Source organism: Mus pahari, chromosome 15 (assembly GCF_900095145.1).
Source record: "Mus pahari chromosome 15, PAHARI_EIJ_v1.1, whole genome shotgun sequence".
NCBI classification, from domain to species: Eukaryota; Metazoa; Chordata; class Mammalia; order Rodentia; family Muridae; genus Mus; species Mus pahari.
The window spans coordinates 14,380,020-14,395,883 of record NC_034604.1 but is presented as its reverse complement, the minus strand read 5'-3'; positions in this window follow the sequence as shown (position 1 = coordinate 14,395,883).

The following is a 15,864-nucleotide window of genomic DNA, read 5'->3' as shown; positions in this document are numbered from 1 at the left end:
CTGCCTGCCTCTGTCTCCCAAGTGCTGGGATTAAAGGCCTGGGTCACCACTGCCCAGTCAGAATTTATTTTGATGCAAAATCAAGGTTTCATTGGTATAAGTTTCTTCTATTGATACAAAAAAGTTTTTAAAGTACAAGGGTTGAACCCAGTCCTTCTATAACTGTTTTTAGATGATTAAGCAATACAAGTTAAGGGCCAGATAACAAAGTCATGGTTGTGAGTTAATTAAAAGTGTGTTTGGGGGATATATCAATCAGAAATGGCTGAGAATAGTCAAGGCTTATCAGTTCAGAAATGCTTTGGGTAGATAAATAGTTTTGAAAGGCATCAGAGGTCCACAGAATATGACTTTTATGGACATTTATTGAAGATCATTTGACTAGAGGCCTGTCTGCTTTTGACAGCACAGCTTTCTCAGATTCAAAGAAGAAATTGAGCATAGGTAGGGTTGCTCCATTTGTGGTGAGATAGCCACTAGGCAAGAATTGCCTCAATTCATCTACAAAAAAATTACTGTCCAGAAAAAGTACACACTATGTGGAATAGTCAACTGATAATCTCTGCCAAGCCAAGGTAAACAGTCCTTCAAAAATCTACATTATGAAGCTCTGTCAGATGATCCTTGGCCCGAAGACTGAGGACTAATGTTCCAATGATTTGAAGTATAGGGACTATCCAGTTGATCTGCAGTCTCTATAAATTGGCTAAGTTTTGGAAGCTACATTTTGTGCTTCTCTTATTTTCAGGTAATATTAGCTGTTCTTGGACTGAAGAAGGAGTTGAAAACTGGTAGTCTCATAGCCACCCCAATTGTTTAGCATTGAGAAAGATGATATAGATTTGAGAGGATGGTTTTCAGATGGCATACAATTTAAAGCCAGGGCATAAGTCAGGTGTAGAATTATAAATCTTTTAAGTTAGGATAGATGACAGAATGTTCTATTTAATTGACAATAATGATGGATTGGGTGTTAGGTTTATCTTGTAATAATTGTGCTCAGTTTATATCTGAGATAGAAGAATCTTTTAATTGGACCAAAATAAGGAAGTGTTGTGAATAGTCCTGGTACTTTTTGTATTTTGATGTTAATTCTGCTTTCCCAGGTTGAGTTATGGACAAGGAGTGCATCTTGTACTCAGGTGACTTCTTATGAAACTTCTTCCCACCTTAATTTGTAAAATAAAGACTAGAGCCAGAAGGGAAGGTGGAACTTAAAAGCTTGGGGGATGAGGAGGAGAGGGGAGAGAAAGGACAAGGAGGAAAAGGAAGGAAGATGGAGGAAGAACAAGGCAATCCAGATTTCTAGTGGCTTTAAATAGCCACAGATACATATGAATATCATATATGGGATGGATAATTATAAGACAATTTGTCTTATCTAGGTGGGCAATTTATATCAATAATAATCGGCTCTGAAATTATTGTGTGGGCATCTTACTAATTGAGAATTTATTGATATATAAATCTAACTGATTAATTATAAGCTTCTAGAGTTTTGATTTATTGGGTTAAGGTGATTTATGACAACTAGCCACAGGGGGTAAATGGCTGAGAAGTTACAGGTGTCTCTGAGGCAGTCAAATCAAAGAAGGGAAGACCATCAACTGGGGCTAGCCTAGAGGTAAGATCACAGGCAGAGAGTATCTGGGTAGAGCATGGAATGGTGCCATATTTTTTAATATTTCTAACAACAGTACTGGATGTTTTATCTAGAACAATAAAAAACAAAAAATTGGCAAAGAAGTCAAGGTATCACTCTACATATAAGTGACCCCCAAAATTCTACCAGAGAACTTCTACAACTGATCAACAACTTAAGTAAAATTTACCTGCATATGCTAAAGGGAATTGTTTATTCCATCTTCATGGATGACTGTTATCTATAAATTGTTGGACTTAAGATCCTTTGCTTGTGGTTCAGCTATGGTGGAATCATAGTACTTGATGTGGAAGAATAGCCAGGTTCTGATGGATATGTATTGCCCCATCTGTTATTGATTATAGTTTCTGTTTGTTTTGTTTGTTTGTTTGTTTCCTGCTGGAATCTGGGTATGTGGGTTTGGATTCAGATAGTTAACAATCCAGTTGTTTACTTCTGAATTTCTCTTTGTTGGGTTGGGTTGCTGTGGTTGTTTTGGTTTTGGTTGTTGTATTCTACTTCATCTATGGATTTTTGGAGAGTGTGATGGCCATGTGTTGCCTGGTTTACTTTCATGCTCAGCTGGTTTGCTCACAGGGAATGCCTGCTAGTGTTTGAGGCTAGGAAATAGAGAATAGTGGATGGAGAGTGGTTAGGAGGGGATGGTTTGTGGAATACCAGGTTATATGAGCAATGCTGAAGTGACATTAAAACTTGTGATCTCTTGCAGGTCTAAGGTTGAGACAAAATCATTGGGCCTAGGGAAACAGAGAGAGAAAAGAGGGATGCAGGTAGCTTACCTGGACTTCTGGCTGTTCTTGCCTATGATTTACCAGAACGTGTCTGTTGTGTTGGTGGCTGATAGCCTGTGTGTATTTAAAAATGTTCCTTTAAACTAATTTTTCACTGTGGCATTGATTACAACTTTAATTAAAACATTAAATAGTATAATTTCTGTCTTTTTCTGTTTATAATTATATAATCATCGGAAATTTGTTCTACTAAAATGTGTGTAAGTAGTGTGCATGATCTGAGATGGGGATGTTTGTGACATAATATGTATACTCAGAAAAAATAAAAAACAGGTGATACTAAAATATTTCTCTAATTGATTGAATTATGAAATTTTGCATTTGTTTAAGTTACTTAAATGAAGAAAAATGTATTGATATGATTTCAGAGAACTAATAATTTTGGCAGTTTTGTAAAATATCAGAGTTTGCAGAACTAAAAATAAAATGATTGATATTGTACTAATAAAAGGGACTATATATTCACTACATTAAAATGAACCTAAATGAAGACCTCAGATGTGGGTAATGTCCTCTACTTAGATCATATTTTGGTGATATGCTATAGCATGGGATTCTATGAATTAGTCTGAGCATCCTGACTTACCGACACTCAAGTTATGGTTGGATTGCTAGAGTTGAAATGCACTAAATTTCAATGATTCAGGATGAATCATTGAACTTATTTATTTAATTAAATATATATTACGAAATTCAAAAGAATATTTAATGATTAGCACAAACTGTAAAATATTCCTTAAAGTGAAGAAGAATCTATTTGAAATTATTCTACAATAAATCTAAAGCAAATGGAATGAACAAATTATATAGAATTTAATTCAAACAGAATATTACAAAGGGACATAGATTACTAGAAATTGTTTTTAAATAGCCTCTGAGATGTGCCATGGCGATCAAACCACAAAGCACCTTCCCTTTGATTTTCAGCATGCAAGTGAGAAAGATATGAAACACTTTCATGGATATGATTGCTACTGGATCAGCAGTGAAAAATGGTCATCCTATTTCTTAAAAGTCCTGTCTTCTCTATAATTATGGTATCTCTTGCTACACCAATATGATATTTTAGATGTACTCATAATATTTGCAATGATAATTAGCAATATTCAAGCCATTTACAGCTTAGTTTGAGTAAAAATGACCATTTTAACATTATTTGGACTACATTCATCAATGTTTGAGAATTAAGGGTTCTCATTTCTGTAGAACTTTGTCAAGAAAATAGTACAACCTGCAGCATTATATGATGCTATAGAATTGAACTTAATATTGAAAACCATTATTTCCATTTATTTATATATTCATTCATTTTACATTCTGGTCTCTCCTCCTACCTCCTCCTAGTTCCAATCTAGCACAGTGTCTCTAACCAACACTCTTTTCGTTCTGTCCTTTGAAAGGGTGTAGGACCCCACTGGGAATCACAGCACTACTATAGTACATCAAGGGTTTGAGGCCAGACAGAGTAGTCCTGTTAGGGGTATAGCATCCACAGATAGAGAATCCATGTATCCTTTTAATTCATTAGTATGAGAATGCTCCAATTTCTTCTTTTTAATTCTTATTCTCTTTTTGTGTTGTATAATTCCCTTTCCTGGTCCCCCCTCCCAGCATCCCCCTATATTGTCCCCATTTACCCAGCTTCTAAAGAGAGTGTTCTCCTACCCACCCACTCCTGCCTCCCTGCCCTCACAGTCCCTGCACTGGGGAGTTGAGAAACCACTTAGTGCTATGAAATTTCCTCTTAGCACTGCTTTCATATTATCCCATAAGTTTGGGTATGTTGTGTTCTCATCCTCAATACATTTAAGAAAGGCTTTAATTCCTTTCTTCACTGATTCAATGATAATTGAGTAGAGAGTTGTTCTTCTTCCATGACTATGTAGACTTTCTTCTGTTTCTGTTGTTGAAGTCCAGCTTTAATCTATGTTGATCTAAGGAGATACAAGGGGTTATTTCAATCTTCTTGTCTTTGTTGAAGCTGAATTTGTGGCCAATAATATGGTCCATTTTGCAGAAGGTTCCATGAGGTGCTCAGAAAATGCTAATTTCTTTTGTGTTTGGGTAGATGTGCTATAGATTTCTGTTAGGTCAATTTAAATCATAATAGCTGTTTTTTATTATATCTTTGTTTAGTTGATGTTTAGATGGCCTATCAATTTGTGAGAGTGGGGTACTAAAGTCTTTTACTATTAATGTGTAGAGTTTTGTGTATGGTTTAGCTTTAATATCATTTCCTTTACGAATGTGTGCACCCTCACATTCAGGGCTTAGATGTTCAGAAACTTGGTGAAAATTTTCTCTGATAAATATGAATTGTCATTCCCCACCTGTTTTGAATACCATTACTTGAAAGTCTATTATCTAGGATCTTAGAATTGCTACTCCAAGTTGCTTCTTGAGTGTATTTGCTCTGAAATCATTTTCCCAGCCCTTTACTTTGAGGGCATGTCTATCTCTGTGACTGCGATGTGTTTCTTGAATGCAGAACAATGATGGATCCTGTTTATTCATCCAATCTGTCAGCCTGTGTCTTTTTCTTGGTGAATTGAGTCCAATAATGCTGAGAGATATTAATGAATGATGCACCACTATGTTCATAGCAGCCTTATTTGTAATAGCCAGAAGCTGGAAAGAACCCAGATGTCCCTCAACAGAGGAATGGATACAAAAATATGGTACATTTATAGAAGGAATGGATACAAAAATGTGGTACATTTATAAAATGGAGTACTATGCAGCTATTAAAAACAATGAATTTATGAAATTCTTAGAAAAANGGATGGATCTGGAGGATATCATCCTAAGTGAGGTAACCCAGTCACAAAAGAACAGACATGATATGCACTCACTGATAGTGGATATTAGCCCAGAAGCTCAGAATACCCAAGATTCAATTTGCAAAGCATGAAACTCAAGAAAAAGGAAGACCTAATTGTGGATACTTTGATCCTTCTTAGAAGTGGGAACAAAATAACCATGGAAGGAGTTACAGAGACAAAGTTTGGAGCAGAGACTGAAGGAATGACCATCCAGTGTCTGCCCCACCTGGGGATACATCCCATAAACAATCACCAAACCCAAACACTATTGTGAATGCCAACAAGTGTTTGCTGACAGGAGTCTGATAAAGCTGTCCCTGAGAGTCTCTGCCAGTGCCTGACAAATACAGAAGTGGATGTTCACAGCCATCCATTGGACAAAGCACAAGGTCCCCAATGAAGGAGCTACAGAAAGTACCCAAGAAGCTAAAGGGGTTTGCAGCCCCATAGGAGGAACAAAAATATGAACTAACTAGTAACCCCAGAGCTTTCTGGGACTAAACCACCAATCAAATAAAACACATGGTGGGACTCATGGCTCTAGCTACATATGTAGCAGAGAATGGCCTAGTTGGTCATTAATGCGAGGTGAGGTCCTTGGTTCTATGCCTCAGTACAGGGGAATGCCAGGGCCAGGAAGCAGGAGTAGATGGGTTGGGGAACAAAGGGAGGGGTTAGGGGATTTTTCAGAGGGGAAACTGGGAAAGGGGATAACATTTGAAATGTAAATTTAAAAAATCTAATAAAATATTAGAAAAAATAAAAAAGACCTATGACATGCCCAGTCATGGGCTTTTGATCTGGTTCATAAGTGTGACCTGGTGGGAAATCCCTCCTCAGAACAGGTTTCATAAATCAGAAAGCATTTAGCTGCTCTCATAACTGTCATGCCAGTACTACACCAAAAACACACCTTGCCAGTTAGGTCAGTATTATAGAAAGTAGGGTCTGTTACTGAGTGAGACCACTGGACTCTCTTTCCCTGCAGCTTTCATTGTACCTTCTGGAATCATGGAAGATGCCCACCAAGGAGGAGCAAATGTCCTGATCAGTTAGGGTTGATTTCTGTATTCCCCATACCCATCTTGAGTCCCAGTATGAGACTTTTTCCACCTTCTCATCATGAGCCACCAAGTACAATGACAACGGCTTGTGTTTGGGGAGCCTTTGGGGCTTTCCTGACAACACACAGAGATATATCCCATGCTGCCACTGATATTTTCATTCAATAACCCATGCTTTCAGGGTGGGGCACTGTTCTGTTTTGTAAATATGGTTCTCTATACAGACATTGGAGTCACATCCTGGTGGGTAGACTTTTGCCAACTCCATTCTCCATTCCCATGGAAATCATGTCTCATGAATTGGGAATTCCTGTCTGCTTTAAATTGCCATTATGAAAAGTCAATGGTGCTCTCAGCAACCAAGACATTATTTATTATTCCTTGGTTGGGCATGGTCGTGGTTTATATATTCTTGGACCAGGGAGGGGCACCATTTGCAGGTGTGACCTTGTTGGAATAGGTGTGACCTGGTTGGAGTAGGTGTGTCACTGTGAGTGTGGGCTGAATACTCTCACCCTAGGTCAGTCGTCCACTAGCAGCCTTTGGATGAAGACATAGAACTCTCAGCTTTGCCTGTGCCATGCCTGCCTGGATACTGTCATGTTCCTACCTCGATGATAATGAGATGATAATGGACTGAACCTCTGAACCTGCAAGCCAACCCCAATTAAATGTTGTTTTTTTAAGGTTTTCTTTGGTCATGGTGTCTGTTCACAGCAGTAAAACACTAAGACAGGCATGTTATACTTACTTCAGACTGTTTACATTTTCTCAATGATTAGGAAATGCAGTTAGAAACCATAGTTAACTTGCTAAAATAAAGACAAACTTTGGAGAAATAAAAAAAGAAAAAGACAAATAAGTGGAATAACTCAGGCTAGGGGGACAAGAGATCTGCTCTCATAAAAGAGAGAGAGAGAGAGAGAGAGAGAGAGAGAGAGAGAGAGAGAGAGAGAGAGAGAGAGAGAGAGAGAGAGAATGAAATAAATAAGGCCAAATCCAAAGATTACCAGAACAATACAAGATGAATAACTGGGAAGTTTTCTAAGCAAGAGGCAGGGACCTTCAGGGAGAGATAGTATTGAAGGTGAATTTTTAAAGAAGCCTACTAACCGTAAAAACAGAACATAGAATTTCAGGCTTCTCCCAAGTGTAGAGCAGCCAAGGGGTTGGACCCAGATTCCAGTTTACATGAAGACTGAATGCTACTCATATGCTAGCAGATGGCTAAACTTCTAGAAACTTCTAGGAGACCATGACTTTGTTATAAGCCAATTCAGATTCTCCAAAGCTTGACATGTTGCACCAGCTCAATCCTGTTCTATGGGAATTAATGCTCTCTGATCATGTCATATGAAGATGCAGCCCTAGGTTGGTTGCTAAGGCAGAGAGAGAGAAGGTGGAAATGCCTCTCTCCATAAACAAAGAGATGGGAGCATGGCCAGGGCAAGAACAGCATCTGCACAAAAACACAGTAAACAGAGGAGATAAAGACAGACAGATCTCTTTGAATTCAAGACCTAGTTTGTCTACACAATAAATTCAGGTTGTGACACTATCCTGATAAGATAAAGTTACTTGCAGTCTAAAATTCAAAATGACACATTTTTTCCTCAAGGGTTCTATGTAGATGTTTTACTTGATAATAAGTAGAGATGTCCTTAGTAATTTAAAAAATAAATACACATCAATCTTAACTTTATATCAAGAGAAAGGGGGGATATAGGCACATTTATCCACATGCATATTAATTTCCAAAGAAATAAGAATTTATGTTTTTTCAAGGTTACATAGATAATAAATAAATAAATGCAGGACTTTGATCTCAATACTTGGGAGACAAAAGCATGGACAGATAGGTTCCTTGTGATTTCAAGCCAGCACAATCTACAAAGCAAATCCAAATCAGCTAGGGCTACACAGAGAAACCCTGTCTCAATTAATAATAATAATAATAATAATAATAATAATAATAATAAATAGTTTTAAACTAACAAAAGTAAGATGGTGATAAGTTCATTGTTTATGGTGATATGGTATTCCCTAATTGAGAGACATCAAATATAGCAGACCTAAACAAAAATGGGGCTGCTAAAGTGAATTAATCTATTCTTTTATTGACTTCAAATTGCTGGACCAAGGACATGCTATGTGTAATAGAGACTCTAGGTTTGCAGTAACATGAAAAAGAAAAGGCTCTGAACTCCTACCAAAATAATAAGGGTCAAATTTGATGTAGGAAGGTCCCCTGAAGATCTAGGCTGTTGACAGGTGAAAATAAAAAGGTCTAAATTCACTGCTAGTGTACACAGCTAAACCCTTTATTGAAACAACTCTGCAACTGACTTGGACATATATGTGCCTCCAGCCAGAACTTCAGCTTACATGAACAAAAAAATTTTGTTGACCTTAGAATTCTCATAACTTATTATTACATATCATCCATTCATATCACATGAATGGAGATTTATATTACAGTTTGATTATATGATTAAATCAACTTCTAAAGAAACACAATTGTCTTTCACTTGTTCAAAAAAAAAACAAAAAACCAAAAAACAAAAAGGAGCAGGAAATTGTCCTTAATTTATTTAAGTATTGTCTTAGTCAGGGTTTCTATTCCTGCACAAACATCATGACCAAGAAGCAAGTTAGGGAAGAAAGGGTTTATTAGGCTTACACTTCCATACTGCTGTCCATCACCAAGGAAGTCAGGACTGGAACTGAAGCAGGTCAGAGAGCAGGAGCTGATGCAGAAGCCATGGAGGAATCTTCTTTACTGTCTTGCCTCCCTTGGCTTGCTCAGCCTGCTCTCTTATAGAACCCAAGACTACCAGCCCAGAGATGGCACCACCCATAAGGGACCCTCTCCCCTTGTCACTAATTGAGAAAATACCTTACAGCTGGATCTCATGTAGGCATTTCCTCAACTAAAGTTCCTTTCTCTGTGATAACTCCAGCTGTGTCAAGTTGACACAAAATTAGCCAGTACAAGTACCCTGAATGTTCTATTCAAATGTCTTTCTAGAATTATGTATGTACTGCTTATAAGATTTGTATATTGCAGTACAGTAGACGAGGAGGGCAACCCTTACAGGATTCACACTCATGGATGCTAAGATGTTGAGACCTACAGCTTCTGTTCCTTGATCAATCCTGCCTCAAACTGATATGATTTCCAGAGACTTGCTTCTTAACCAGCTTCAGGAAGGGATGCTGATTGATGGTGACCTTGGTTCATCCAGCCTTATAGACTAGTCCAGGGAGGATTTCAGTTAAGACCTGATGTTTCTCAGCATGGAGAGTCTGGACAACAAATGATTACAGCTAGCTTTCGAAAGACTAACCATTTTCTAATCTTCTTGGCCATAAACAGGAATTCTTCAGTCCCATTCATCAAGAAGCAATTATCAGGATGTTATCATCATAGTCCCTTAAATTGAAATTTTGGTTATTTATAAATAATAGACACATTATCATTTAGTGGTTGATTTTGAATAATTGTGGTCTTGAATGGGAGGAAACAAAATAGGGAGCTTGGACTCAGAGAATTCTATCTTTCCTCTTCTTGACCATTTTTTCATTTTTAGATAAAAAGAAAAAGAAGGATATAGAAATATTATAAGATTATATATCTATAATAATCTATAAGGATAGATTTTTGAATTTATGGTCAAAATAACAACAAAAACTTTTCTTTGGCTTTTTTTTCTTTCTGAGACAGGTTTTCTCTGTGTAGCCCTGGCTGTCCTGGAGCTCACTCTGTAGACCAGGCTGGCCTCGAACTCAGAAATCTCCTGCCTCTGCCTGCCAAATCCTGGGATTAAAGGTGTGCTCCACCACTATACAGCAACAAAAATATTTTACAACCATAAACTTACATTAGTAGAGATCTTTATATTTTGATGCAAAACTGAGGTTTTACTTGATAATAAGTAGAGCCTCCCATGGACATCAAGCAGTGTTGGGAGGTAAAGTCTATGCAAGACTATGTGCATCTTCTTTCACTGAGAATAGACAAGGCAGACCAGTTAGGGGGAAAAGAATCCAAAGAAAGGGCATTTATTCTGAGACAACCCCTACTCCTTCTTTAAGATTCCTACATGAAGACCAAGCTGCATAACTGCTACATATTTGCAGAGAGCCTAGGTCCACCATCATGCTCTCTGATTGGCAGTTTAGGCTTCATGAGCCTCACTGGAACCAGATTAGTTGATTCTTTGTATTTTCGTGCAGTGTCCTTGATCCCTCTGGCTTCCTTAATCCTTCTTCCTTTTCCATTGGATTTCTCACATTCCACTCATTGTGGGCTGAGAGTCTCTGCATCAGCTTCTTATAGTTGCTAGGAGAAGTGTCCTTACTTAGTCAACATTTATGCAATGCTCTTGTCTACAAGTCTTGGAAAATATCAATAATGTCAGGGGTGGGTTCATTCTGTCCCATGAGTTTCAAGCTTGACTAGTCATTAGTTGGTCCTTCCCTCAAATTCTGCTCTATCCTTGACCCCTGCATATCATGTAGTCAGCACAAATTGTATGTATGAGGTTTTATGTCTGGGTTGGTGTCAAAATTGTTTCATTGAAACTTTTGTGTGGTTACAGAATATTGCTGACTCAGGTTTCATATTCCCCATTGTTAGAAATCTTAGCCTTAGAATAAGGAACAAAATACCCATGAAATGATATAGGTACAGAGACAAAATTTAGATCTAAGATGAAAGGATGGACTATCCAGAGACTACCTCACCCGGGAATCCATCCCATCATCAGCCACCAAACCCAGATACTAATGCACATGCCAGCAAGATTCTGCTGAAGGGACCCTGATATAGAGGCCTCTTGTGAGGCTATGCCAGTTCCTGGCAAACACAGAAGTGGATGCTCACAGCCAGCTATTGGATGGAATACAGGGCCCCCAATGGAGGAGCTAGAGAAAGTACGCAAGGAGCTGTAGGGGGCTGCAAACCTGTAGGTGCAACAACAATATGAACTAATCAGTACCCCCTGAGCTCATGTCTCTAGCTGCATATGTAGCAGAAGATGGCCTAGTCAGCCATCATTGGGAAGAGAGGCCCCTTGGTCTTGTAAACTTTATATGACCCAGCACAGGTTAAGGCCAGGGCCAAGTAGTGGGAGTGGGTGGGTAGGGGAGCAGGGGCGGGGGGGTATAGGGAACCTTTGGGATAGCATTTGAAATGTAAATAAAATAAATAAATAAATAAATAAATAAATAAAATAAATAAGTGAAATCTTAGCTAGGGTCATGCCCAATAGATTCCTAGGAAATTATCTCCACCTCATCATGTTCCTATCCCCACCCCTTCTTCCACCCCATTCCCTACTTCCAATGTTCCTAAAAGTCTAATCTATTGCTACTTCTGAGTGAGATTCAAGCGTTCCCCCTTAGGACCTTTTGTCTCTTAATTTCTTTGTATATGTGGTTTGTAGCATGACTACCATGTTGATTAGTCAATATAATGTGGAATATATTGGACTCTTTTTTCATTCTTTATTCTTATCTTCATATTCATGCCAAAATTAATAATCTGAATTTTGAAGATATTAGATATTATTTCCAGCTTTTATATATATATATATATATATATATATATATATATATATATATATATATATATAAAATCATGACTGATAATTTTCCAGAATGTGGTATCAATATTAATGAATTCTGAAATTAATATAAGATGCAATTTTTGTCCATTAAATAAATACTGTTATATCAAGTCTCCAAATAGAAATAAAATCAAACAGACGGGAAAACAACTTCTTTTCCTTTCCCTTTAAATATTATCAGTGTCACCCAAAGATGTAGTCTGATATTTCATATGTTGCCATAAAATCCATGTACATCTGTTCTTCTCAAACATCATATACTGAAGACACACTGAGGGAAAAATATCACAGAAATAGATTTTACATCAGAATGCAGAGGGTTTTTAATATTAATATACAAATTTTATTTAATACATACCATCGATAGAAAACACAGATGGAGTGACCTGCAAAGTGGAATTTCAGTTATTTGTATAAAGGAAGCCACACTCTTTATGTTCCACATAAAAGATGGATCAGTAGCATGAGGTTTACAAATTTGATGCAGGTAAAGTAAGCAGATAAAGATGCTTTATCATGTTTTCTTTGCTGGAAGTGGAATTGGTTTGCTTTGTCAAATATAGAAATAGGCCCTTGAAAAAAGTTAATGAAAGTGCTTTCAGCAAGCCATTGAAAACTTCATAAAATATTACAAGAAAATTCACTGAGCCATGATTTTTATGTACTCCTTGATAGAAAAAATATAAATAATTGAATGGCATTCTGATTGTTGTCAAATCAAGAGCCTTTTAATATTGGTCTTTAGTTTTCTTCAAGCTCTTGATTTAGCAGTGTAAACAGGGTTTAAGTACAAAGCTGAAGCACAGCTTAATCTTGCAATCATTTCCTTTCATGCTGCAGGCTTCCATTTAGCTTTATTCATTACAGCCCTGAAGCTCCTGCCTTCTAAATGTGTAGGTTAGAGAAAGTACCTTGGAGCTCACCTGCTCAAGATTAATAATATCACTCCAAGAAGATTAGAGCTATTACTCTTCCTGACCTGATCCAAATGGTACAAATGGGATTTTAAGGATGATGTCTGTGCTGAGATCCAATGGACTGATGAGGTGCAGGGGATAGCTACCCCAAGGAATAAGGAAAGACAGACTGCAGTGTTGTACAGATGATGCACCATTAGCTTTAGCTATTATCCAAAGAAAAGATTATGGCTATAAATAAATTTATCCAGACCTCTAATACAATGGATAGGCAGACCAAAGGATGAACAAGCAGGGAACATAATCATTATTTAAAAGGAAAGTCTGAGGATGAATTTCTTTTTCAATAGCAGAATCACAGGTGATAGCAAATTGAATAAAAATACCCTAAAAATATCAACTAAGTTTTAAAAATATAATTTAGAAAGAATTATCTGCTCTTGTTCTGCTTTTAAACTGCCATTATTCAGGTAAAGGCTAGAATTTGTCTTTTATCTAATTAATTATCCTTTGTGACTAGCTTAATGGATCTTTCCAGAACTTGAATTTTCACCTTGAAGAATGGCAGTAACTAACTTTATAATTAACTTTATTAACAGAAGGACAGGTATATATGGTATATACTATTTTGTGGCATTTTGAATATTGGTTTTGATGTACTTTGTAAGTGAATAAAACAATATTGTATTTGTTTAATGAATTATAGAAAAATCACTAATATTCCTTGACTAAACTAGCCAAGTCGACAGAGGAAACATTTGTCATCATAGACTTCAAGCCAATAAGTATATTTTCCCAATTTCAGCTAGAATTCTTCTTGTGCTACTTTTATTTTATCCTCTATTCCATGGGTTTATGTTGTGGAAATTTGATCATCTCAAATATATTCTCTATTGTAGGTATGGGTTTATGCAGATGTGTATTCCACTAGTTTCAAAGGTGACTCTAAACTAAGTTAAAATGTAAAGTTTAAAGTTAAAATTAAACAGCATTATGAGTCTATCACTTATGAATTTGACACTAAAATCTATTACTTTAAATAATAATCTACCCTTTGCCACCAAAATATTTTATTTTATTTTCATAAAGAAAAATGGCTCCAATTCATTTCTATGAGTCTCAAAAGACCTAACTGTCATAGTGTTGTTCATAGCCAATTTCAAAGTTTCTTTAGAGGTTGACTGAAGACTTATTTGTAAGCTCCTATAAAATAAAGGTCAAGTTACTTATTTCTTACATGCCGTGGCTCAAAGTAAACATTTCTTCTCCAACAGGTAGGAATGGAAGAATGGCAAAGAAAAGTTCTTGGACAAGAAAGAAAATGAAACAGAACAAGTAAATAACATTTCCTGAAGCTACATGTCTTAGCTTTTATGGCATGCATTGTTACCATGTAAGCTTCAAGGAATGTGGCCAGCCCAGTCCCTATATTGGTGGTTTGAATAGGAATGCCCCCTCAGACTCAAATGTTTTAATGCTTGGCACATAGGACGTGTAACTATTAGGAGGTATGACCTTCTTGGAGAAAGTGTATCACTGTAGGGGCAAGCTTTGAGGTCTTATCTGTTTAAGTTATGCTGATTGTAGTTATCATTCTCTTGCTGCCTGAGGATAATGAAGTAGAGATCTCTACTCTATTTCCAGCATCAAGTCTGTCTTTATGCTACCACGATTCTCACTATGATAATTAGCAATAGACTAAAACTCTGAAACTGTAAGTCAGCACCAATGAAATATTTTCCTTTATAAGAAATGCCATAAATATGGTATCCCTTTAAAACAATAAAACCCAAACTAAGACACTAGCTTTGCCATTTGCAACACTTGTGACTCTATCCTAGATAGTAGCACTGGCTGTGTATTGGTTTCTTTGGCATATGTTCCAGATCTTAGCTTTCCCAATATCAAAATATTTTCAGAACTTCTGAGGATTCACCCTCACAGTCTTACATAATACTACATTCCTACATATCACTTGGTATTCCATGCCTTCCTAGAAAGCATCACCCACAGGTACATAAATATGTATCCATTGCATTCCTACGCTTGCTAACCTAGCATCATTGATAAGGATGATGACAAACTGTTATCTGGTGCAATAGCTAGCTAGATTATGAAGACTATGACAAGAGGGACTATACCTTACCTTCATGTGGCAGGGAAATCATTTCTTCAGGAAACTCTCTTTAACAGGGCCTTCCAGTAGTTCTGTCCGTTCAAAGAAAAGTCTTCAAATTGGGACAAAAGTTCTGTGTTGGAGCCTATGATAGTCAATGCTGTGTTGATTTCTGAAACATTCTGAAGCCATTTTTTTCATATTTTCTTAGTGCAGGTGGCATGACTGCCTTTTTGTTTGTGCCAATCATGACAACCACACCTCTCACAACTTTCAATTTATTCCCTTTCTTTTCTAACTGCATGTTTTCAATTATTTTTTCTACCTTTCTCTCTAGATATTTACCAAGTCTTACTAATTACTTACAAAAACCACAGTAATGTCCATGTTACAGACTGAATCCAGTAAACTCCTGACATTTCTTCTGTCCGTGTAAGTAGTATACTGCCTTTAAACTCAACATCAAATTAGTTTCAAAGCAGCCCAATTATAGACATATTATTTGTCAAACTAGAACAGGACTGCTCTCTTGCTTTTCTCATGTAATCTCTCTCTCTCTCTCTCTCTCTCTCTCTCTCTCTCTCTATATATATATATATATATATATATATATATATATGTGTGTGTGTGTGTGTGTGTGTGTGTATATGTATGTATGTATATATGGAACTCTCATCTGTATCATCATCGGAGTGTTAGTTTTATGCATTACACTACTATAATCTGTAATTTACACATTAATAACACGTTAATCCCTGCTTAGAGCATACTAGAGCTTTCTTTATGCCAGTTTCTGTACCATCTCCAAATATTTAAGAAACATACAACAGGTTTAGTTTGAGAAATAACCTATCTTAGTCC